At 46.4% G+C, this 24,890-nt stretch overlaps 1 pseudogene; it reads right to left on the bottom strand.

The window, feature by feature from the left end:
- Positions 1-2,992: 2,992 nt before the first annotated feature.
- The window catches only part of LOC116678397 (NACHT, LRR and PYD domains-containing protein 12-like), a 56,340-nt pseudogene continuing 34,442 nt past the window's right edge, over positions 2,993-24,890 (bottom strand).

Genomic DNA, 24,890 nt, shown 5'->3' with positions numbered 1-24,890 from the left:
CAAACCAGCAGACAACCAGAGTAAAACGGGACATTTTGTCATAAGTGATGTTTTCTCACCAGCCGCCTGAGCACAGCGAAGGAGCCTCTGGTCCCGCCGCCATCTTTCTCCTCTGCTACTGACTCACAGCCAGTGTTGCCAGATCTTGCGAGACAAATACGCACCAGGCCTGTGAAAACAAGCCAAAATAAGCGACTTTTTCTACGTCCCCCCTAAGATCCTGAAGAGAAAAATAATAACTGTGTTACCATCCTGTAGACAGATTGTAAACTGTCCCCACGGTGGACTAGAGTTTATTAATGTCCTCCCCCTGAGCTTCAGGACAAATGACCCCAGGAGTAAGTTACACACCACCTTTTAACATTATTTAACATTAGAAACTGATGGAGTTTTGAAATCACTTTTTTTCACAGTGATTTGAGTTGTTCCCCACGACGGGTTGGATCCGTTCTTTTCCCCTTCCTTTTCTTCTCCCAGTCTTTGTTAGACTTCTTTCCGTATTTCTCCCACTTTATCCCGGGCATTTATTCCTCCAGAACCTCTCCTCAGTCACACTCACATTAGTCGCTACTCGCGCATTTCCCTAACCAGAAAACAACAGACTGCCCTGCTCGGCCTCTGATTGGTTGGTACTCGTTTCCATCTGGGTCAGAGCCAATTAGAAGCAGGAAGTGGGAGGGACATACCGCTGCTGTCTATAGTGTTTATGGGGAAAGGGGCGGGGCCGAGGGAACAGGCAGGGACAAGCTGGGAACAAGCCCAAATAAGCAACTACACTTTAGTGACAAGCCCAAAAAAACCGCAACCCGCGACTACCGATGTTTGTAAGCGACTTTACGGAAAAACAAGCCCAAAGTCGCTTAGAATAAGCGGACCTGGCAACACTGGTCACAGCCGCACTCCCCTCCCAGCAGCCAATCAGCGCTCAGCATTCCGGTTCTCCTTCATCTTGTCTGATTGAGTGTAGACGCTGCTGAGCGTGACTCTGCCCCCCTCAGGCCAGGGCCTGAACTACAGCCTTATATTATTAATGGTTGTTATTAACATTACTTTATTTCAATTCAATTTTATTTATAGTATCATTCATAACAAGAGTTATCTCAATACACTTTACGATAGACCACACTCCAGAATTTACAAGGGACCCAACAGTTCTAGTAGTTTCCTCATTATCAACATGTAGCATGCAGGAATCATGCACACAGACACCACACACACACACACACACAACCATATAGACACACACAGCACACACACACCACACACACACACACACACCACACATAACACACACACACACACACACATACAGATATTAGCCTACAGACACAATACACACACACACACAACACACACACACACCACATACAGATATTAGCCTACAGACACACATACACACACACACACACACACACCATACCAGATATTAGCCTACAGACACACATACACACACACCACACACACACACACACCACACACATACAATATTAGCCTACAGACACACATACACACACACACACACACACCATACACACATTAGCCTACAGACACACACACACACCACAACACCACACATACAGATATTAGCCTACAGACACACATCACACACACACACACACACACACATACAGATTAGCCTACAGACACACACACACACACACATACAGATATTAGCCTACACACACATACAGATATTGCCTACAGACACACATACACACAGACACACCCCACACACACACACATACATATTACAGACACACATACACACACACACACACACACATACAGATATTACAGACACACATACACACAGACACCCCCCCCCCCTCTGCTGTTTTAGACTCATGTAAAGTGTAGCGCGGCTGTGGCTCAGTGGTAGAGCGGTTGCCTGCCAATCGGAAGGTTGGTGGTTCGATCCCTGCCCCTGCAGTCATTGTCGAAGTGTCCTTGGGCAAGACACTGAACCCCGAGTTGCCCCCGGTGCTGCATCGGAGTGTGAATGTGTGTGAGTGTGTATCTGATGAGCAGGTGTGTAGATGTGTATCTGATGAGCAGGTGTGTGAGTGTGTGTCTGATGAGCAGGTGTGTGAGTGTGTATCTGATGAGCAGGTGTGTAGATGTGTATCTGATGAGCAGGTGTGTGAGTGTGTATCTGATGAGCAGGTGTGTAGATGTGTATCTGATGAGCAGGTGTGTAGATGTGTGTGAGTGTGTATCTGATGAGCAGGTGTGTGAGTGTGTGTCTGATGAGCAGGTGTGTGAGTGTGTATCTGATGAGCAGGTGTGTGAGTGTGTATCTGATGAGCAGGTGTGTGAGTGTGTATCTGATGAGCAGGTGTGTGAGTGTGTATCTGATGAGCAGGTGTGTGAGTGTGTATCTGATGAGCAGGTGTGTGAGTGTGTGTCTGATGAGCAGGTGTGTAGATGTGTCTATCTGATGAGCAGGTGTGAGTGTGTGTCTGATGAGCAGGTGTGTGAGTGTGTATCTGATGAGCAGGTGTGTGAGTGTGTATCTGATGAGCAGGTGTGTGAATGTGTGTCTGATGAGCAGGTGTGTATCTGATGAGCAGGTGTGTGAATGTGTATCTGATGAGCAGGTGTGTAGATGTGTTTGAGTGTGTATCTGATGAGCAGGTGTGTGAGTGTGTATCTGATGAGCAGGTGTGTAGATGTGTGTGAGTGTGTATCTGATGAGCAGGTGTGTGTATCTGATGAGCAGGTGTGTGAGTGTGTATCTGATGAGCAGGTGTGTGAGTGTGTATCTGATGAGCAGGTGTGTAGATGTGTGTATCTGATGAGCAGGTGTTTACTATCTATCTCTCCATCCATCTATCTATCTATATATTTATATATATGTATGTACACGCAGTACAGACCAAAGGTTTGGACCTTCTCCTTCCTGCGTTGTCTTTATTTTCATAAACATATTTACACATGAACAGAGACATGGACACGCTGAACCTATCAGGAGAGCTTCACATGAAACAGGGAGCCCCCCCGCCTGATTGGTCCATCAGGGACGTTGTGTCTCCGTCTAGTGGCTGAAACTAAGACCTCCATCCGCTCTGTAGTGGACTCCATCTCTTTCAGAGTCCAGGTCCACTTATTTCCAGCAGACTTTAACAGCGTGTCCTTCCAAAGAGACGCCGTGGACCAGTCCCTTATTGTAGACCTCCATCACAGCTCTCCACAGTCTGGTGCTTCACTTTAATCCCAGCTCTCTGGAGAGGACCGGGTCCACCTCACAGAGAGCAGAGACCAGAACCGAGCTGGCCTCACGTCCTTTTCTTCTCACCGTGTCCACCACGTCTCGGGCTTTGTCTGCTCGGCCTCGTGGTCTGGCCGAGTCCATTTCACCGTCAGTTAGAACCCCTCGCTGAAGGAGGTGATCCAGAAGCTGGTTCAGAACTGGATCAGACACTCGGGTCACAAACTGGGCCCGAACCAGCAACAGCATGTCTTCTGGGGGATAGCTGTCCTCTGTGGAGACGCTGTCCTCTGCTGGGACATTCCTCCGTGGATCTGTCCCATCTGGACCTGGAAGAGAACAGGAAATACTGTCAGCTTGTGTTCTCCTTTAAGAAGTAATCAGACATGTATACTATATATATATATATATATATATATATATATATATAGTATACATGTCTGATTTTTTTTTTTTTTTTCCTGATGCCCCTCCCCCGAGGTTTGGATCGATCTGGTTTTATAGAGTTAGTTCAGATTAACTTAGTCTCTTATGTCCAGAAGGTCTGGATAGTCCACACAGGATTCTGGTTTATTGGCATCTCTTTGAGCCAATCATCGTGGGTGGGGCTAAGCTCCCCGTCCTCTGTCTCTGTGTCTAACCTCCTTCCCTGTCCTCTGTCTCTGTGTCTGACCTCCGTCCCCGTCCTCTGTCTCTGTGTCTAACCTCCGTCCCTGTCCTCTGTCTCTGTGTCTAACCTCCGTCCCCGTCCTCTGTCTCTGTGTCTAACCTCCATCCCCGTCCTCTGTCTCTGTGTCTAACCTCCGTCCCCGTCCCCGTCCTCTGTCTCTGTGTCTAACCTTCGTCCCCGTCCTCTGTCTCTGTGATGGCGTTCTAACCTCAGCTAGACTATCAGCTAGCTAGACTATCTGTCCAATCTGAGGACTATGGTTACCTGGTCCTCAGGTCTCTGCAGGGTAAATCCAGACAGCTAGCTAGACTATCTGTCCAATCTGAGGACTATGGTTACCTGGTCCTCAGATCTCTGCAGGGTAAATCCAGACAGCTAGCTAGACTATCTGTCCAATCTGAGGACTATGGTTACCTGGTCCTCAGGTCTCTGCAGGGTAAATCCAGACAGCTAGCTAGACTATCTGTCCAATCTGAGGACTATGGTGACCTGGTCCTCAGGTCTCTGCAGGTAAATCCAGACAGCTAGCTAGACTATCTGTCCAATCTGAGGACTATGGTTACCTGGTCCTCAGGTCTCTGCAGGGTAAATCCAGACAGCTAGCTAGACTATCTGTCCAATCTGAGGACTATGGTTACCTGTCCTCAGATCTCTGCAGGGTAAATCCAGACAGCTAGCTAGACTATCTGTCCAATCTGAGGACTATGTTACCTGGTCCTCAGGTCTCTGCAGGGTAAATCCAGACAGCTAGCTAGACTATCTGTCCAATCTGAGGACTATGGTTACCTGGTCCTCAGGTCTCTGCAGGGTAAATCCAGACAGCTAGCTAGACTATCTGTCCAATCTGAGGACTATGGTTACCTGGTCCTCAGGTCTCTGCAGGTAAATCCAGACAGCTAGCTAGACTATCTGTCCAATCTGAGGACTATGGTTACCTGGTCCTCAGGTCTCTGCAGGTAAATCCAGACAGCTAGCTAGACTATCTGTCCAATCTGAGGACTATGGTTACCTGGTCCTCAGGTCTCTGCAGGGTAAATCCAGACAGCTAGCTAGACTATCTGTCCATCTGAGGACTATGGTTACCTGGTCCTCAGGTCTCTGCAGGTAAATCCAGACAGCTAGCTAGACTATCTGTCCAATCTGAGGACTATGGTTACCTGGTCCTCAGATCTCTGCCGGGTAAATCCAGACAGCTAGCTAGACTATCTGTCCAATCTGAGGACTATGGTTACCTGGTCCTCAGGTCTCTGCAGGGTAAATCCAGACAGCTAGCTAGACTATCTGTCCAATCTGAGGACTATGGTTACCTGGTCCTCAGATCTCTGCAGGGTAAATCCAGACAGCTAGCTAGACTATCTGTCCAATCAGAGTTGTCTGTTGACGACTAAAACTACTTCTGAATGTCCTCATGTTCCACCAAAACCAGTTCCTTCTAAGACTAATGAGCAGCGGCACCGTGGCTCTGTCCGGAGCTTAGCCCCGCCCACATCGATTCTGATTGGTTTAAAGGAATTCCAACAGCTTGAATAATGACCGAGACGTGAAGGTCTCTCAATGCGTATCAGATCTTTCCATATCTATTGTTTGGTATGACTGTGGTCTAACGGGGACATCAGGTGGAGTCCTGCTGCAGGGGGGTCAACCCTCACCTCTCAGACGCACGTCACACTTCAGGACTTCTGTCCTCTCGCTGTCCTGGAATATTAAAGTCACGTCCTCTGGGATCGTCTCCAGGAGAACTTGAAACGTCGGATGGTAATTTGGTCCATACCTTAAGCGAAATGGAGCTCTCTGAAACCAGAAGACACGAGACATTTTTAGATCTGGCTGATGGGAACATGTCTTCAACATGAGGACGGTGTTAGCACCAGAAGACCCTGGACTCACTTCAGGCTGGATCCTGTGGACACCAGGCTCACAGTGGACTCTGTAACTCTGACCGAATCTGACATCACAGTAGGAAGGGATGGGGATGTGCTCGGCGTCTTCGTATTGCTCTTTGACCTTCAACAGGACATTTACTGGTTTAGTTTAGTCCACAAGAGTCCACAACGTGATGTCCACAATCAAAACACATCAATCAGACTGGAGGTCCATTATTAGAGGGTTGGTCCTGGTTCATCAGGTTTTCATTTTTATGCTAATTAACTAGCCTGAGACACATAGCGGCTAATTAACTAGCCTGAGCCACATAGCGGCTAATTTACTAGCCTGAGCCACATAGCGGCTAATTAACTAGCCTGAGCTACATAGCGGCTAATTAACTAGCCTGAGGAATGCTAGCTCTCAGACTGATGTTTACATGCGTGAGGAGGATAAAGCGTTGAGGCGGACGGGGAGAACATAGACGTCAGACAGCGTTACCTCGTTTAAAGGGACGTTGCCAGGCAACAACAACACATTGAGAACTGGACCAGCAGTGTACGAAGACCGGAGGAACAGCAGAACTTGGGCCTCTATCGGCAGCGAGAGGTTCACAAATCTTCTAACAAAATCCCAGACGAGGCCCAAGGCAGAGAGGTGGGGGACCTTCAGGACCACATGAGTGTCTGTGATCTTCAGCGGCTCCAAGATGCTCATCCCATCATCAGAGATGTGGACGACAGACAGCAGGCCGTCAACAAGCAGCGCTGGGGGGGCAGAGACCTGTTAACCTTTGCTGGTATTGGCCCAAGCTTCATCTACCCTTCATCTGGTTCTACTGGACCCCCCCCACACACACACACACATCTACCCTTCATCTGGTTCTGCTGGACCCCCCCACACACACACCTCTACCCTTCATCTGGTTCTACTGGACCCCCCACACACACACCTCTACCCTTCATCTGGTTCTACTGGACCCCCCCACACACACACCTCTACCCTTCATCTGGTTCTACTGGACCCCCCACACACACACACACACACACACATCTACCCTTCATCTGGTTCTGCTGGAACCCCCCCCCCCACACACACACACACACACCTCTACCCTTCATCTGGTTCTACTGGACCCCCCCACACACACACCTCTACCCTTCATCTGGTTCTACTGGACCCCCCACACACACACACCTCTACCCTTCATCTGGTTCTACTGGACACCCCCCCCCCCACCCTGTACCTTATTATTTTAATTAGTTCCACATGTGATCAGTCTGGATGAGTGTGTTAAGTCTTGTGTATAACTAGTACCCATGAGTACACATCTGTGCAGTAGTACTACTTCCTGTCTTTACCTTCCTTGGTGTCACAGTGGGGGAGGTGGAGCTGACAGACTGCTCCATCCTCTGAACACTTGATGTCAAACAGCGGCCCTGCAGCCATCCTGCCAGCTGATTGGAGGAGGTTCTCATCCCATTGGACAGTGTTGTACCGCAGCTCCGCCTCCTGGGTCATAACAAACACCAGTCCAGTCAAAGCACACCGGAACACACCTGGACCAGGACACCTGAACCTGTGGGACACAGAAGGGCCAATCACAAGCCAGCTCTCCCTCTGTGGGTCCAACAGTGAGCTGAGTTAAAGCGTGCTCTGTGTTTTTATTCATCTCGTACGGAGAGTTGTCCACGTTTCAGTCTTCCTTCCTGAACTAACAACCTGCGATCATCCGACCGTCTGACACACAGATCAGGGATTCTTCAGCTGATCTAAAACCAGCGTGTCAGCATCCACCCAGGCTCTAAAATACGTTGGCAGCAACTGATTTGGGGCTAAAGTCAGGCGTAATCTGCCCGGCAACACAAACACAAAACTCCTCCAGCTTTAGTCCTGGTCAAAAGTCCTGAAACTAGAAATGGGATCACTGCTGACTCAGAAAGTCTTTTGTAATGGGAACATTACGTTTAAGATTTCATATGTCCTTCTATAATATGTGTTGAAGCCATTTCTATGGAAATAATCTTTTGAGTTTATTTTTGTAATATCTGACTAAACCTGTGTTTAAAATAGAACGTAGGAATTGGAGTTTACCAGTGACCTGAAATGATGTAATTTGATTGGCTGCTAGATGTAGTATAGAAGAAATAGTACCCTGCAAATCAGCCAGAAGCCGCTGGACTTTGGAGCAACACGGTCTTTTGACCTACACAGAATTACAGTTAATTTATAAGAAAAGTAAAGATCCTAAGTTTTTGTATTTTATGTTTTGATATTTTTTAAGTAAACAATCAAGCAAAGAACTTTGGATTCAAGACTTTTATTCAACGCCGTTTTGTGTTGAGTACAAAAGAACTTTGAAGTCCTAGGCTAGTGAGTCAGCTTGTAGCACTCACATCAAAGTCAAAAGACTGCTCGACATAGTAAAAATACCGGGCAAATTCTGAGGATTGCTCGACGAAGCAGAAAAAGACGAGCAGCGTGAGACGACTGCAAAAACAGAAGAAGCTAGTCACTCGTGAAGACAGCGAGCTAATTGACTGGGCTGAGCTGAGGAAACATGCTAGCGGATGCTAGCGAGGAAAAGAAACCATTACGGCCGAAAACTATGCCGCAGCTCAAGAACACAGAAAGACAGCCAGAGGTAGCCTACCTTTAGAGTGAGTCATCGGCTGAATGAAGCTCTCACTGGATCGGTCTGATATTTTCTTCTTGACTCTATTAGCCTCATGACGATGCTAAAGCTAACCATCGTCTAAGCTACAGCAAGTGTCCACTGGATATTCGGTTCTGAAAGTCATAGAGCTTTACTAGAAGAAATCCTACACTACAGTAACTCATTTCACAAGTGATTGTGAATGCTTAAGAAGAGTGGAAGCTGTGGACGATTCGAGGAATTGTGACAGTTTTGTGTGGGGATTTCCGAATGACATGACATGGCACATAAAGACGCAGTTGCGTGTCTTGACCAAAAGAGGGCGCCAAAGCCCACAGAAAAGGCTGTAGAGGAGAAAATACAAAGACTGAAAGGTGAACGCAAGGGAAAGTTGGCACAAGTAACCAAACAGAAGAATGACTTAACCAAATTGAAGGAAAACGAACACAATGCTAATTACATTAAAGATGAAGCATTGCTAATGTTTGAAAGATACTTAGGACAGTATGAACAGATTAATGAAGAGTTGTGTGAGCTATTAGATGAAGAAGTTAAGAAAACTGATCAAGAAGTCTATCGGAATAGACATGTGGAATTTAAAATGTTTATAAAAGACACAAACAACTGGATTGCAGATGTCTTAAAGGACGAAGATGATGATATAAGGCCACAAGATAGTGTATCCAAAGCTAGCTCTGTGGTAAGCCATACTTCCAGTACCTCTGCAATGCTGAGAATTAGGGCTGAACGTGAAGCGCTGTTGGCAAGAGCTGCAGCAATGAAAAAGAGAGAAGCAATAGAACAGGAAGAAATCCGCTTGAGAATCAGAAAAGAGCAATTGGAGCTTGAAACTGAGCTTGCTGCTTCAGAAGCTAAACTAAAGGTGTATGAAGAATTTGAAGATGCTCATGAATCTATTGATGATGTATTAGAGCCCCCTTCAGGACCCAGATTTGAACACCTGATGATTAGACAAGAAAAACACAATGTTGGATCTGGTAAGCCATCTCTTACCTTCAATCCAAAGCCAGTCACTAGAGTCGGTGCTTCATATAGAAGAACAACATCATCAAGGTTTGAAGCTGGCAGCAGCACGCCGCATCTTAATCATCACGATCACACTGATTCTTCTACAGAGAGCCTGCACGAAGTGCTTTAGCGTCAAAACGAAGTCACTGAGATGCTCATTAAACAACAGAGTTTGTCTCAACTGCCTCAAAGAGACATATCCACGTTTACAGGAGATCCTCTGACTTACAGATCTTTCATAAGGGCTTTTGAGCATGCTATCGACAGTAAGACAGACAGTCATCAAGATCGGCTGTACTACCTTGAACAGTTCACAAGTGGAGAGCCACTTGATCTCATTCGAAGCTGTGAGCACATGAGACCCGACAGAGCTTACAAAGAAGCCAGAGACCTGCTTGATCGTCACTATGGAGATGAAATGACCATCGCTACAGCTCATATCAAGAAGGCTATGGAATGGCCTCAGATAAAGTCAGAAGACAGAAAAGGATTGAACGCCTTTGCTTTGTTCCTGATTGGATGTTGTAACACAGTGAAAGATGTGGACTACATGGACGAAATGAACAATCCTACCAACATGAAGTCTATTTTATCCAAACTTCCATTCAAACTGAAAGAAAGATGGAGAAGTTATGCATATGACATTCAAGAAAGAACTAAAAAAAGAGCCAAGTTTCCTGATTTAGTGGAGTTTGTGTACCGCCAAGCAAAGGTTGCCAATGACCCGCTGTTTGGAGATATCCTGGATTCCACTTCAGGCAACCAGAGCAATGTAAAGAAGCAACCAAGCATCAGAAAAGGTGATACGAAAAGAAGCAGCTTTGCTGTAAATGTGTCTGCTACTTAAAATGTCAGCAGAAGCCAACCTGAGAGGAAACCTTTTGCAGTCAAGTCAGCAAGTGTCTTTCAAAGTCCCTGTCTTTATTGCCAGAAGAACCATGCACTGAATGTGTGCAACAAGATTCAAGAACAGCCTCTAAAAGAAAGAATTCAGTTCTTGAAAATGAATGGCCTTTGCTTTGGGTGTCTAACGGCAGGTCATATGTCCAAGGACTGCAAGAAAAGGGCATCTTGTCCAGATTGTTCGCTAAAACACCCAGCTATCTTGCACGTTGTTAAAGAAGATTCATCAAAGAACAACAGTACAGATCACAGCTCACAAAGCACAAGCAAAGTCACAAGTGCTCTCGTGTCTGCAGGATGCAGAAGAGGTGATCATACTGGGGCCGGGAATGGTGAGCGTATTCTTCCCATCGTACCTGTGCAGATAAAACACAAAAAAGACACAAAGATAATAAAGACATATGCTTTCCTGGATCAAGGAAGCACAGCAACTTTCTGCACTGAAGATTTGGCGAGGAAGTTGAATATGCGAGGCAGAAAGACAGAGTTCCTTCTTCGAACACTAGCACAAGAACAGAAAGTGAATAGCTATGAACTTACTGATCTGGAGGTGTGTGGCCTAGAGGAGCAAGATTACATCCAGCTGCCCGATGTGTATACTCAGTCAGATATACCTGCAAAAAAGGCCAACATCCCACAGAAGAAAGATTTGGAGAAGTGGTCTTATCTGAGTCGAGTCCATCTCCCAAAACTTGAAGCAGAAGTTGGTCTTCTCATCGGTGTCAACGCCTACAAGGCCATGGAGCCATGGGAGATCATCAATAGTCAAAACGATGGACCATATGCGGTGAAGACAGCTCTTGGTTGGGTTGTCAATGGGCCAGACAGCAAATGCCAGGAGAATGAATCAGATGATGGCAAAAGACAAAGTTTCCTTGTCAACCGTATTTCTGTGATAAGCATCGAAGACATGCTGATGAAGCATTACAATGCAGATTTTCCAGAAAGAAGATTTGACGACAAACGAGAACAGTCTCAACATGACAAGCAGTTCATGCAAATCGTGACAACGTCAACACAGCTTGTGGATGGTCACTTCTGCATCAAGCTGCCCTTGAAGGATGACAAAGTGAAGATGCCATGCAACCGTGGTATTGCTGAACAGAGGCTTAACTCTTTGAAGAGGAAGTTCAGTAGGAATACAGATTTCTTTCAAGAGTATAAGGCTTTTATGGATAAGATACTGGAAAAAGGCTATGCAGCAAGGGTTCCAGAAGAACAGTTGAGTCGCAGTGATGGAAGAGTATGGTTCATCCCACACCATTGGGTGTACCATCCAAAAAAGAAGAAACTCCGAGTCGTTTTTGACTGTGCGGCAACTTACCAAGGTGTGTCGCTAAATGACCAGTTGTTGCAAGGGCCCGACCTAGCTAACACCCTCGTTGGAGTGTTGCTGAGATTCAGACAGGAGCCTGTCGCCATTATGGCAGATATCGAGTCCATGTTCTACCAAGTGCGGATTCCAGAAACGGACACAGATATGCTACGCTTTCTCTGGTGGCCAGGCGGCAATCTGAATGTGGAGGCAGAAGAGTACAGAATGTGTGTGCACTTGTTCGGTGCTACATCATCCCCTAGTTGTGCATCATATGCATTGAGAAGAACAGCGGAGGATTCAGCATCAAAGAGCACCCCAGAAGCCACACAGACAGTCCTCAAAAACTTCTATGTGGACGACTGTTTGAAGTCAGTAGCTACAGAAGACAAGGCCGTCGCTCTTGTGAGGGAGCTGATGATGTTGTGCGCCAGTGGTGGTTTTCGTTTGACCAAGTGGGTCAGCAATAGAAGAGCCCTGCTAGGATCCATTCCTGACCACGAACTAGCGACTGAAGTCAAAGATCTCGATTTGGAGAATGATAAGTTACCAGTGGAACGAGCATTAGGAGTGCAGTGGTGCACAAGTTCTGACAGCTTCAGGTTCAGAATACACCTGTCGGACAAGCCATGCACAAGACGGGGTATTTTATCTGTAATCAGTTCGGTGTATGACCCAATGGGTTTTTTAGCACCACTCCTCCTACCTGTCAAGCTCATTTTAAGAGATCTCTGCCAAGAGAAGAAAGGTTGGGACGAAGAGATCCATGAAAAACCATGCCGGATATGGATGAAGTGGCTGGCAGACTTAGACAAGCTTTCAGAGCTCAGTCTGAACAGATGCTTCAAACCCCCTGCTTTTGGGCACACAAATGCTGCTCAAATCCACAATTTCTCAGACGCAAGCCAAGATGGATATGGCGTTGTATCATATCTCTTGCTGACAAATAAACAGGGTGAAACACATGTATCGTTCTTGATGGGAAAGTCCAGAGTCGCTCCACTCAAACAGATCACAATCCCGAGAATGGAGTTGACAGCAGCTACTGTTGCAGTCAAGATTGATCGGATGTTGAAAGAAGAACTTGAAGTTCCCCTGATGGAGTCTGTTTTCTGGACAGATACTAAAGTACATTGAAAATGACGCCCTTCGTTTCAAGACGTTTGTAGCAAACCGTGTCTCTTTCATTAGAGAAGCTACTACATCTTCTCAGTGGAAGTATGTCAGCACCTCACAAAACCCAGCAGATCAAGCTTCAAGAGGTTTGAAGATCCAGAGCTTCATGGAAAGTAAGAGCTGGTTTCAGGGGCCTAGTTTCCTGCAAAAAGAAGATGAATGGCCGGAACAACCTGAACAGTGTACTTACCTGAATGAAGATGATGTTGAGGTGAAGACATCTGCAGCCGTGTCATGCACAACCTCAAACGAGTGCATAGATCCATTGAATCAGCTCGTTGAGTATTACTCAAGTTGGCATAAGCTAAAAAAGGCCACAGCCTGGATTTTGCACTTAAGAAGGATGTTGCGGTGCCTGAGTGAGAAGAGAAAAGAGTTTGAGCAGAACATACAGCGGAATGTGAATGATCCAGAGAAATGCAGATCCATAGTTGTACAACAAATGGAAATGTGCAAGAAGAACCTGGAAAAAAGAATACTTACTGTGGAAGATCTATCCAGAGCTGAAATGGAACTAGTCAAATATAGTCAGAGAAAAGCTTACGCAGAGGAGATACAAGCTTTGCAGCCGGGAGGCTCCCGTGTGAAAAAGAACAGTTCTATCTCCAAACTGGATCCATTCTTGCAAGATGAGGTGTTGAGAGTAGGTGGACGTCTGAACAGATCGGCGATGCCTGAGGAGGCCAAGCATCCTGCCATTCTGCATACACAGCACAGAATAGCCCGCCTCATCCTCCACCACATCCATCAAGAGTGTGGACATGGAGGTAGGAACCACGTCTTAGCCATGTTGCGACAACGGTACTGGATACCAAGAGCCAATACTGCCGCAAGAAAAGTGATTTCAGAATGCAACCTCTGCAGAAGACTGCATGCAAAGGCAGGAGAGCAGAAAATGGCAGATCTGCCACAAGACCGTTTAGTCCCTGACAAACCACCCTTTACCAATACGGGTGTGGATTATTTTGGACCTTTTGAGGTCAGAAGAGGACGCGCAAAGGTCAAGCGTTATGGAGTGCTCTTCACGTGTTTAACCGTTAGAGCAGTGCACATAGAGATAGCCCATTCTCTTGACTTGATTCATGTATTAATGCCATACGGCGTTTTCAAGCCAGAAGAGGTCAAGTGTCAATCATTCGTTCCGACAACGGCACAAACTTTGTCGGTGCTGAACGAGAGCTGCGTGAGGCATTAGCAGAGCTGGATCAGTCTCGTATCAATGAAGTAATGATGAGAAAGGGTGTGCAATGGATTTTCAACCCGCCTGCCGCATCCCACCACGGCGGGATCTGGGAGCGTCAAATCCGCACAGTGAGAAAAGTGTTGAGCTCTGTTGTGAAGCAACAGCTCTTAAAAGATGAAGGACTTCATACTCTCCTATGCAAAGTTGAGAGCATCATAAATGGGAGACCCATAACCATGAACACAGATCATCCTAATGACCTTGAGCCACTGACGCCAAATCATCTGCTCACGTTGAAAACACAGCCTAGTTTTCCACCTGGTGTGTTTGTTAAGGATGATGTCTACGCCCGTCGGCGCTGGAGACAAATACAATATATGGCGGATCTGTTCTGGCGAAGGTGGATCCACGAATACTTACCGCTTCTGCAAGAAAGGCAAAAATGGCTCGACCTATGAAGAAGTTTCAAGGTTGGAGATGTCGTCCTCGTCGCAGATTCATGCCTGCCAAGAAACTCCTGGATGTTAGGCCGAATCATGAGGGTGATGCACGGCTCCAAAGGCGTTGTCCGAAATGCTGAAGTTCGGACAAAGACCAGCATCATTCAAAGACCCATAACTAAACTTTGTTTATTGCAGGGAGAAGACTGAAGATAATAACAGAGAAAAATAAATTAGAAATACTTACCAGAGTAGATTGAATAGAAGAGAAATTACCAGTTTTGAATAGTCTGTAAAGGGTATTTCATTGTTAACACTTACCAGTTAATGTTTACCTTTAAATGCTTGTTTTCCTGTAAAAAAGTAATTGAGAAGTTAAATGTGGGAGTCTAAATGGCTTCAGTTTTAAGTTTAGGTTGTAATAATTGATATGCTAAGGCCTAGTCAATTAGGGACCGGGATATGTTGAAGCCATTTCTATGGAAATAATCTTTTGAGTTTATTTTTGTAATATCTGACTAAACCTGTGTTTAAAATAGAACGTAGGAATTGGAGTTTACCAGTGACCTGAAATGATGTAATTTGATTGGCTGCTAGATGTAGTATAGAAGAAATAGTACCCTGCAAATCAGCCAGAAGCCGCTGGACTTTGGAGCAACACGGTCTTTTGACCTACACAGAATTACAGTTAATTTATAAGAAAAGTAAAGATCCTAAGTTTTTGTATTTTATGTTTTGATATTTTTTAAGTAAACAATCAAGCAAAGAACTTTGGATTCAAGACTTTTATTCAACGCCGTTTTGTGTTGAGTACAAAAGAACTTTGAAGTCCTAGGCTAGTGAGTCAGCTTGTAGCACTCACAATATGCATGTGTTGATTATTTATCTCATTATTCACAATGCTCTGCAGGTTGTATGACTTTTAAAATCCCTTTCCTGTGTGTCCTCCCTGAAGGAGAACTGGGAGAAGGAGACAACGTCCCAGGTCTCAGGTCCCAGATCCAAGACCCAGGTCCCAGGTCTCAGGTCCAAGACCCAGGGCCCAGGACCCAGGGCCCAGGCCCCAGGACCCAGAGCCCAGGTCCCAGGTCAAGACCAGGTCCCCGGACCCAGAGCCCAGGTCCCCGGACCCAGAGCCCAGGTCCCAGGACCCAGGTCCAAGACCCAGGGCCCAGGTCCCAGGAGCTGCTGAATGATGAAGTACTGGGCATTGGAGGACTGGGTTACCTGTATGAAGTCTCTCCAGACTCAGTCAGCAGCTCAGCTGTGAAGGGGGACATTTCCTGGAAGAAGAAGAAGAAGTAGAAGAAGAAGAAGAAGAAGAGTTGATTAGAAACTGCCCCCCCAACTCTCACAACTCTCACAGTCCTGTCTATGTGAACAGTAAACCCTGGAGGGGGTCACACTGAGGACCCCCCCCCCCAGTCTGACCACTGACAGATGAATTAAATGTTAAAGTGAAAGACTGACATCTGTATGGAGAGCCTCTCCACACACAAGCTGCTGCTGCTTCAACCTCTCTGGACCATCAGGAGACAGCTGGTCCTCTCTGCTGTCCTCACACACATCAGGGTCTGTCTTTGACGGAGACGGATCTGGGGAGACAAGAGGACACAGCAGAGGGTAAACTCCCTTTTGGAAATCCTGGTGACCCACATTAATAAAGGTCTACCAGAGGTCCATCAGAGCCCTTTGGAGCAGGTCTTTCTCCTCCTGGTTCCTGTTGTTATCTACTGACAACTTCCAATAAAGTCCCAATGGAGATATTAAATCATGGTTAAGTCCAGACCAGGCACGGCGCCAGGATTCCAGTTTTGGATGGGCCAGACCAATTTTGGGTGGGCCTTAAATTAAAACATGATATCAAATCACTGTTTAACCTAATACAAATGACTAATATACTGTTATATTATATGTGTTAACATAATAGAGATTTCAATAGCTTGATGCTCTTTAAATATGTTGTAAAAAACATTGTGCAAACGTTTGGTTGTATAGGACGACCCTATCCGCGACCGCTCTCCCTGGTTCTGCCCAGAGAGGAGCGCGTTGGAATCTCCATTACGCACCACACCTGGCTGCGCTATTACGCAAAGCTCTATAGACCTAAGACTGGAACAGTGGTCGGGCATTTAATATTTCCCCAGAACATAATTTAGTTCTGCTCGTATAACAGGAGGCCGAATATTTCACAATTCTGTTTAATTGTTTTTATGTTTTCAACACTACAGGTCAACAACACTGCACGACAGTTTTCATTCATAACTCGGGCACAGAACTGGTTCATTGACGTCATCTGTCGTGTAAAACGAGACTCAAGTTATTTCCTTAAGAGACCAACTGTTACTTTAGTGTGATTCATGTTATAAACATATTCAACAAAAGGAAATAAATCACATTAACAACAGACACAGCGCCCATAACAAGGGGAACCCAGGAGGGAAAAAGAACAGTAACAAGCTGATATAGAAATGCGCCTGTAGATTTGTAACGGGTTATGAATCGATTATTTTAATATATCTCAATACAGACAGAGTGGCCTTCACATACTCTTATCCCCTCGTGGTAAACAATTAAACTCACTAAAATGGGCGAACAGGGAACGACTCATTTCCTCTTTTTCTCTCTATGTTACTAACTTTCAACATGTAGCCCACACACACACACACACACACAAATTACATGAGTAGTCGGCGGGGTTTGCTCTTGAAAATGTCAATTATTTCATCAAAGTCGAAAGTTACTGTTACTTTCATATGTCAACAGACACAGAGACATAAGGCGAGACGTAAGCATGGTGCTCCTGTTTGGTGTTTTAATCCGGTTGACACTGGAAAAGACGCGTTAGTAGACACTAGTAGTAGTTTGGCGCTGTGGCAGACGGCTGCCTCTCCAGTAGCTCTCCAGTTTTTAGCTCTTTCTACTTATTTAAACCTCTTTTTTGTATCTCTTTTTAACTCTTCTTGCGAAGATAGTGTGTTTCTATATATCCTATGGATATTTCCAATCGTAAAATTCAACCAGGAGCCAGCTTTCTCACTTACTCAAGAGAGGAATTGCTGGCTCTGCACACAAAGGGACGCGCCGGGACACGGCACCCTATCCCGACGGAGCTGAGGAGGAGACCCAGGGGCTGCAAGGCCGGGGCGAAGCTAAAGGCCGAGCTAGCGGAGAATCGGAGGCGCTACAAGCCATCGATTCCCTCCGTTATCATGGGGAACGTGAACTCGCTGCCGAACAAGATCGACGAGCTGTCCGCGCTGAACAACCAGCGGACTTACCGTGAGACCAGCTTGTTCATCTTTACGGAGACATGGCTAAACCACCTCGTACCCGATGCTAACGTGGACCTGCTTGGATTCACTGCCGTGAGAGCCGACAGAGACACACAGGCAAGTGGGAAAAGCAAAGGTGGGGGACTCATCATGTATGTCAACGACCGCTGGTGTAACCCAGGACATGTCTCCGTAAAGACAGCCTCATGTTGCCGGGACCTCGAGCTGCTAGCCGTTAGCATGAGGCCATTTTATTTACCCAGGGAGTTTAGCCATGTGGTTACTCTCTGTGTTTACATCCCTCCGAGAGCGGACGCAGCCGCTGCCTGTGAGAAGATTCACTCCGTCACAGCAGCGCTGCAGACACAGCACCCTGAGGCCTTCATGATCATCTCTGGGGACTTTAACCATGCTACTTTGGACTCTACTTTGGCTGTTTTTCACCAGGTTGTAGACTGTCCGACCAGAAACAACAGGACAATTGATCTCCTGTATGCTAATGTGAGGGATGCATACAGAGCGACTCCCCTCCCCCCACTGGGGAAGTCTGATCACAACCTGGTTCATCTACAGCCACTGTACACCCCCCTGGTCCAAAAACAGCCGGTGACAACTCGCAACAGCAGGAGGTGGTCCCCTGAGATGGAAAGTGCCCTGAGAGACTGCTACAACACCACAGACTGGGATGTGCTGATCGACCCGCATGGTGAGGACATAGAGGGGATGACGCACTGTCTGACGGACTACCTGAACTTTTGTGCAGACGTGGTCTCCCCTATCAAGACCGTCCGATGTTACCCTAACAACAAGCCATGGGTAACACAGGAGGTCAAGGCTGTCCTCAACAAGAAGAAGGCTGCCTTCAGGAGCAGGGACAGGGAAGCCATGAAGGCAGCACAGCGGGAGGTGAAACATTGTGTGAGGGAAGCTAAGGACAGCTACAGGAGGAAGGTGGAGCAGAAGCTGAGGGAAAACAACATGAGGGAGGTCTGGGAAGGTGTGAGGACCATCACAGGTCACAACACAAAGACCAGAACAACAGGGGGGACAATGGAGAGGGCCAAGGAGCTGAATAACTTTTTCAACAGGTTTAACCAGCCCTTGCCCCCCCTGCCCCCACCCTCACCCCAGCAATGTTCCCTTCCCTCCACACACCTCCCCCCTGACACCACCACATCCCAGTCTACACACCTCCCCCCCAGCACCACAATAATACCCCCCTCCTCCTCCTCAATACAATCCCCGCCCCACATCACCACGGACCAGGTCAGAGAGCAGCTGAGGAAGCTCCGGCCCAGGAAAGCAGCAGGCCCGGATAAAGTGTGTCCGAGACTGCTGAAGACCTGCGCAGCAGAACTGGGGGAGCCGCTCCAACGGATCTTCAACCTTAGCCTGCAGCTAGGGAGAGTGCCCACCCTTTGGAAGACATCCTGCATCGTTCCGGTTCCCAAGAAGAACAGGCCCAGCGAGCTGAATGACTTCCGACCGGTGGCGCTCACTTCACACCTGATGAAGACGTTGGAGCGGCTCTTCCTCAGCCTCCTCAGACCCCAGGTACAGCACGCCCAGGACCTCCTGCAGTTTGCGTACCAGCCAGATGTTGGTGTGGAGGACGCCATCCTCTACCTGTTACACCGGGTCCACTCCCATCTGGATAAGGGGAATGGCACAGTGAGGGTCCTCTTCTTGGACTTCTCCAGTGCCTTTAATACCATCCGGCCCCCTATACTCCAGGACAAACTGATCAGGATGGGAGTGGACCCCTATCTGGTGGACTGGATCAGAGACTACCTCACCGACAGGCCACAGTACGTCAGGCTGAAGGACATCATGTCTGACACTGTGGTCAGCAGCACTGGAGCCCCCCAGGGCACAGTGCTGGCCCCTCTCTTCACCCTGTACACCTCGGACTTCTGCTACAACTCGGAGCTGTGTCACATACAGAAGTACGCAGATGACACAGCCATCGTTGGGTGTATCAGGGGGGACAGGGAGGAGGAGTATCGGAGTCTGGTGGGGGACTTTGCTCTCTGGTGTCGCACTAACTGCCTACAGCTCAACACCTCTAAAACAAAGGAGCTGGTCGTTGATTTTGGGAGGTCCAGACCAAAACCGCAACCAGTCCTGTTGGAGGGAGTTGAGGTGGAGGCAGTCCAATCATACAAATACCTCGGGCTGTGGCTGGACAACAAACTGGACTGGACAACAAACAGCAGCCACCTGTACAGGAAGACACAGAGCCGGCTGTACTTCCTGAGGAGGCTGCGCTCCTTTAACATCTGCAGCAAACTGCTGTGGATGTTCTACCAGTCTGTGGTCACCAGTGTCCTCTTCTACACTGTGGTGTGCTGGGGGGGCAGCATATCAAAGAAGGACACCCACAGGCTGGATAAACTGATCCGGCGGGCCGGCTCTGTGGTCGGCATGAAGCTGGACTCACTGGTGACGGTGGCAGAGAGGAGGACATTGGACAAACTGCTGGACATTACTGACAATGCCAGCCACCCCCTGCACACCGTCATCAGCACCCAGAGGAGTCGGTTCAGTGGAAGGCTGCTCCTTCCCAAGTGCCGGACCAACAGACTCAAGGACTCCTTTGTCCCTCATGCCATCAGACTCTACAACTCCTCACTAGGGGGGAGGAGGAAATAGGGCAGAGAGGACAATACATACATACATACATACACACATACACACATACATACATACATACATACATACATACACACATACATACATATATACATACATATATACATACATATATACATACATGCATACACAGTAAACATACATACATACATACACGCACACCTAGTCACTTTATCACTTCAATACTGGACTCAACACTGACACTTTAATAATAATTTATGGTCTTTTGTTTGTTTTATTTGACAAATGTTCTTATTGTTGTTATTATCATTATTGTTATTTTGTTGTCTTTATACTGTCTTTTCTTTTCTTTTTTTTAATCTATTTTTTAATTTGTTCTTTCTTGCTAAAACTGGTGCTGGAATTTTCAATTTCCTTGCGGGAGTCATCCCAAAAGGATCAATAAAGAGAAGTCTAAGTCTAAGTCTAAGTCTAAGTCTTCAACTGTACAGGAAGTCATCGGCAGTGTTATCGGAGCTTTTAGGAAAGCATGGATATTTGGGAAAACGTCCTCATTGCATATGTCCATCACTTCAACAAGACTTTTGAGATGTTCTCCTCTTTTTTTCGTCCTCTCTATGAGTTGCACAAACACTGCGAGCTCCGACTCTGACACGGTTATGTTGAAGCGCTTCCCTGCATCGTTGAGAGGGGCCAAGCGATGGTGTCACTTGCATGAAGACTAGGAGACATCAGGACTGCTGATGGTGTCTTTTGTATGAAGGCTAGGGGACATCAGGACTGCTGATGGTGTCATTAGTCTGAAGGCTAGGGGACATCAGGACTGCTGATGGTGTCATTAGTCTGAAGGCTAGGGGACATCAGGACTGCTGATGGTTTCATTAGTCTGAAGGCTAGGGGACATCAGGACTGCTGATGGTGTCATTAGTCTGAAGGCTAGGGGACATCAGGACTGCTGATGGTGTCATTAGTCTGAAGGCTAGGGACATCAGGACTGCTGATGGTGTCATTAGTCTGAAGGCTAGGGACATCAGGACTGCTGATGGTGTCATTAGTCTGAAGGCTAGGGGACATCAGGACTGCTGATGGTGTCATTAGTCTGAAGGCTAGGGGACATCAGGACTGCTGATGGTGTCATTAGTCTGAAGGCTAGGGGACATCAGGACTGCTGATGGTGTCATTAGTCTGAAGGCTAGGGGACATCAGGACTGCTGATGGTGTCATTAGTCTGAAGGCTAGGGGACATCAGGACTGCTGATGGTGTCATTAGTCTGAAGGCTAGGAGACATCAGGACTGCTGATGGTGTCATTAGTCTGAAGGCTAGGAGACATCAGGACTGCTGATGGTGTCATTAGTCTGAAGGCTAGGAGACATCAGGACTGCTGATGGTGTCATTAGTCTGAAGGCTAGGGGACATCAGGACTGCTGATGGTGTCATTAGTCTGAAGGCTAGGGGACATCAGGACTGCTGATGGTGTCATTAGTCTGAAGGCTAGGGGACATCAGGACTGCTGATGGTGTCATTAGTCTGAAGGCTAGGAGACATCAGGACTGCTGATGGTGTCATTAGTCTGAAGGCTAGGAGACATCAGGACTGCTGATGGTGTCATTAGTCTGAAGGCTAGGAGACATCAGGACTGCTGATGGTGTCATTAGTCTGAAGGCTAGGGGACATCAGGACTGCTGATGGTGTCATTAGTCTGAAGGCCAGGAGACATCAGGACTGCTGATGGTGTCATTAGTCTGAAGGCTAGGAGACATCAGGACTGCTGATGATGTCATTAGTCTGAAGGCTAGGAGACATCAGGACTGCTGATGGTGTCATTAGTCTGAAGGCCAGGAGACATCAGGACTGCTGATGGTGTCATTAGTCTGAAGGCCAGGAGACATCAGGACTGCTGATGGTGTCATTAGTCTGAAGGCCAGGAGACATCAGGACTGCTGATGATGTCATTAGTCTGAAGGCTAGGAGACATCAGGACTGCTGATGATGTCATTAGTCTGAGGCTAGGAGACATCAGGACTGCTGATGGTGTCATTAGTCTGAAGGCCAGGAGACATCAGGACTGCTGATGGTGTCATTAGTCTGAAGGCCGGAGACATCAGGACTGCTGATGGTGTCATTAGTCTGAAGGCCAGGAGACATCAGGACTGCTGATGGTGTCATTAATCTGAAGGCTAGGAGACATCAGGACTGCTGATGATGTCATTAGTCTGAAGGCCAGGAGACATCAGGACTGCTGATGGTGTCATTAGTCTGAAGGCCAGGAGACATCAGGACTGCTGATGGTGTCATTAATCTGAAGGCCAGGAGACATCAGGACTGCTGATGATGTCATTAGTCTGAAGGCCAGGAGACATCAGGACTGCTGATGGTGTCATTAGTCTGAAGGCCAGGAGACATCAGGACTGCTGATGGTGTCATTAGTCTGAAGGCCAGGAGACATCAGGACTGCTGATGGTGTCATTAGTCTGAAGGCTAGGAGACATCAGGACTGCTGATGATGTCATTAGTCTGAAGGCTAGGAGACATCAGGACTGCTGATGATGTCATTAGTCTGAAGGCCAGGAGACATCAGGACTGCTGCAGATGCCATGAGGCCGTAGGTGTCCCTGTGGAATCTAGTGTTGAGTTCACTAAGCTGGCTGTCTAGCGCGTTGGAAATGTTGCGCAGATCACTGTCACTTAATAGACGAACAACTTTTTTTTAAATTAAATTAAAAACTATTTAAGATTTAGCCAATCTTAGCACAAATTATGAGATAATTTTTCATTTTTTAATAATTCTGAATCATTAAAATATATTAGTATTATTTTTTTTTAATGAAGATTTTTGGGTGGGCCTGTTGAAAAGTGGGTGGGCCTAGGCCCGTCAGGCCCACCCATGACACCGTGCCTGGTCCAGACCACGTCCAAAGTGGGTCGGTACAAAGTCAAGACCGAGTTTCTCCAACAACATTTAACAGAAATGAGAGACTGAAGACAGAGAAGAAGAAAGCAGCAGACCTGCTGTGGTTCCTGGGACCAACCAGCGCCTTAAAGCTCCAGCAGCTAGTCTCCAGTTCTGGTCCTGGTTTAACAGCCCCGTTATGTTTCTTTGAGATAGTTACTCACCTGCTTCCTGTCTGGCAGGTGCAGCCCTGTAGACTCTGTCATCCACCCTGAAGGGATAAACATGAATAAAGCAGTTATCTTCTGGGGAGAGGTCCACTAAATCCTCATCAGATGAACCTTTAACACTGAAGAAACTTCATCCTATTTTAATACTGCAGTAAAAGTACTAACTTAGCAGAAGAAGTTACTTCTCTGTATCCTCCACTCTGTGAAGTGGAGTTAGGGAGAGATCTAGCTGCCGTTAGCCATGGTATATGTATGTATATGTATATATATATATATATATATATATATATATATACCATATATGTATATATATATGGTATATATATATAACATATATGTATATATATATATATGGTATATATATAACATATATGTATATATATGTTATATGTGTACCTCTGTAGCAGCATATATATATATATATATATATATATATACCATATATATATATATATGTATATATATATATATATATATATATATATATATATATATATATATATATATATGTGTGTACCTCTGTAGCAGCCTGAAGTATTTCACTATTTTAGACCCTTTCCTCTCATAGCTGGTTGCAGCGTTACGTTAGCTTGAACTTGGTCGGGGTATCTGGGATTATTCACTACCCGAGAAACTCCCTCAGAGCCGACTATGTAATTTTAGATATAGGAGACACGTTGGGGGTTTCATCTGCACAGACACTGACTGACGGCTCGTACCAACAACGGGGGGGGGGGGGATAATCTGCACTGCACACTGGCAGGGACAGGGATATTATATATATATATATATATATATATATATATATATATATATATATATATATATATATACAGTATATAGTCTACCTTCTACTCATCGTCTATAGTTTGCCTGTTTTTCTTGTGTATTTACTTGTTTTTTTGTTTTTTTGCTGTAATTGAAGAAATTGCTGCTGTAACAAGGAAACTTCCCCGCTGTGGGATGAATAAAGTATAATCTAATCTAATCTAATCTAATTAACTGTGTTTAGTTCAATACTGCTGAGACCAGCATGGACTGAGTCCAACCCTCTACTGACCTCAGAGTCTCCAGTCTCCAGTCTGGACTCTCCACAAGATCACGCAGCAGCTTCACGCCTGGATCCTGCAGGTAGTTGTCCCTCAGGTCCAGCTCTCTCAGATGGGAGGGGTTGGACTTCAGAGCTGAGACCAGAGAAGCACAGCTGGTCTCTGACAACCTGCAGCCCCACAATCTGAATAAAGAATAAATGATGAAGATGAAAACACATTTTTAATCCAATCAATAATCTACTCTATTGATCTTTTAAACAGCTGTATTTGGAAACATGCTTATATCTCGTTGTTATAATATTTGTGTGTGTGTGTGTGTATGTGTGTGTGTGGATTAAGATCAATGATTAGACATTGTTGAAATGAAACCAAAGTATAAGTTCTA

The sequence above is a fragment of the Etheostoma spectabile genome, unplaced genomic scaffold, assembly GCF_008692095.1.
Source record: "Etheostoma spectabile isolate EspeVRDwgs_2016 unplaced genomic scaffold, UIUC_Espe_1.0 scaffold00007253, whole genome shotgun sequence".
Classification (NCBI taxonomy): domain Eukaryota; kingdom Metazoa; phylum Chordata; class Actinopteri; order Perciformes; family Percidae; genus Etheostoma; species Etheostoma spectabile.
Note: the sequence above shows the minus strand (reverse complement) of the source record. Positions and strands in the feature narration are given on the sequence as shown.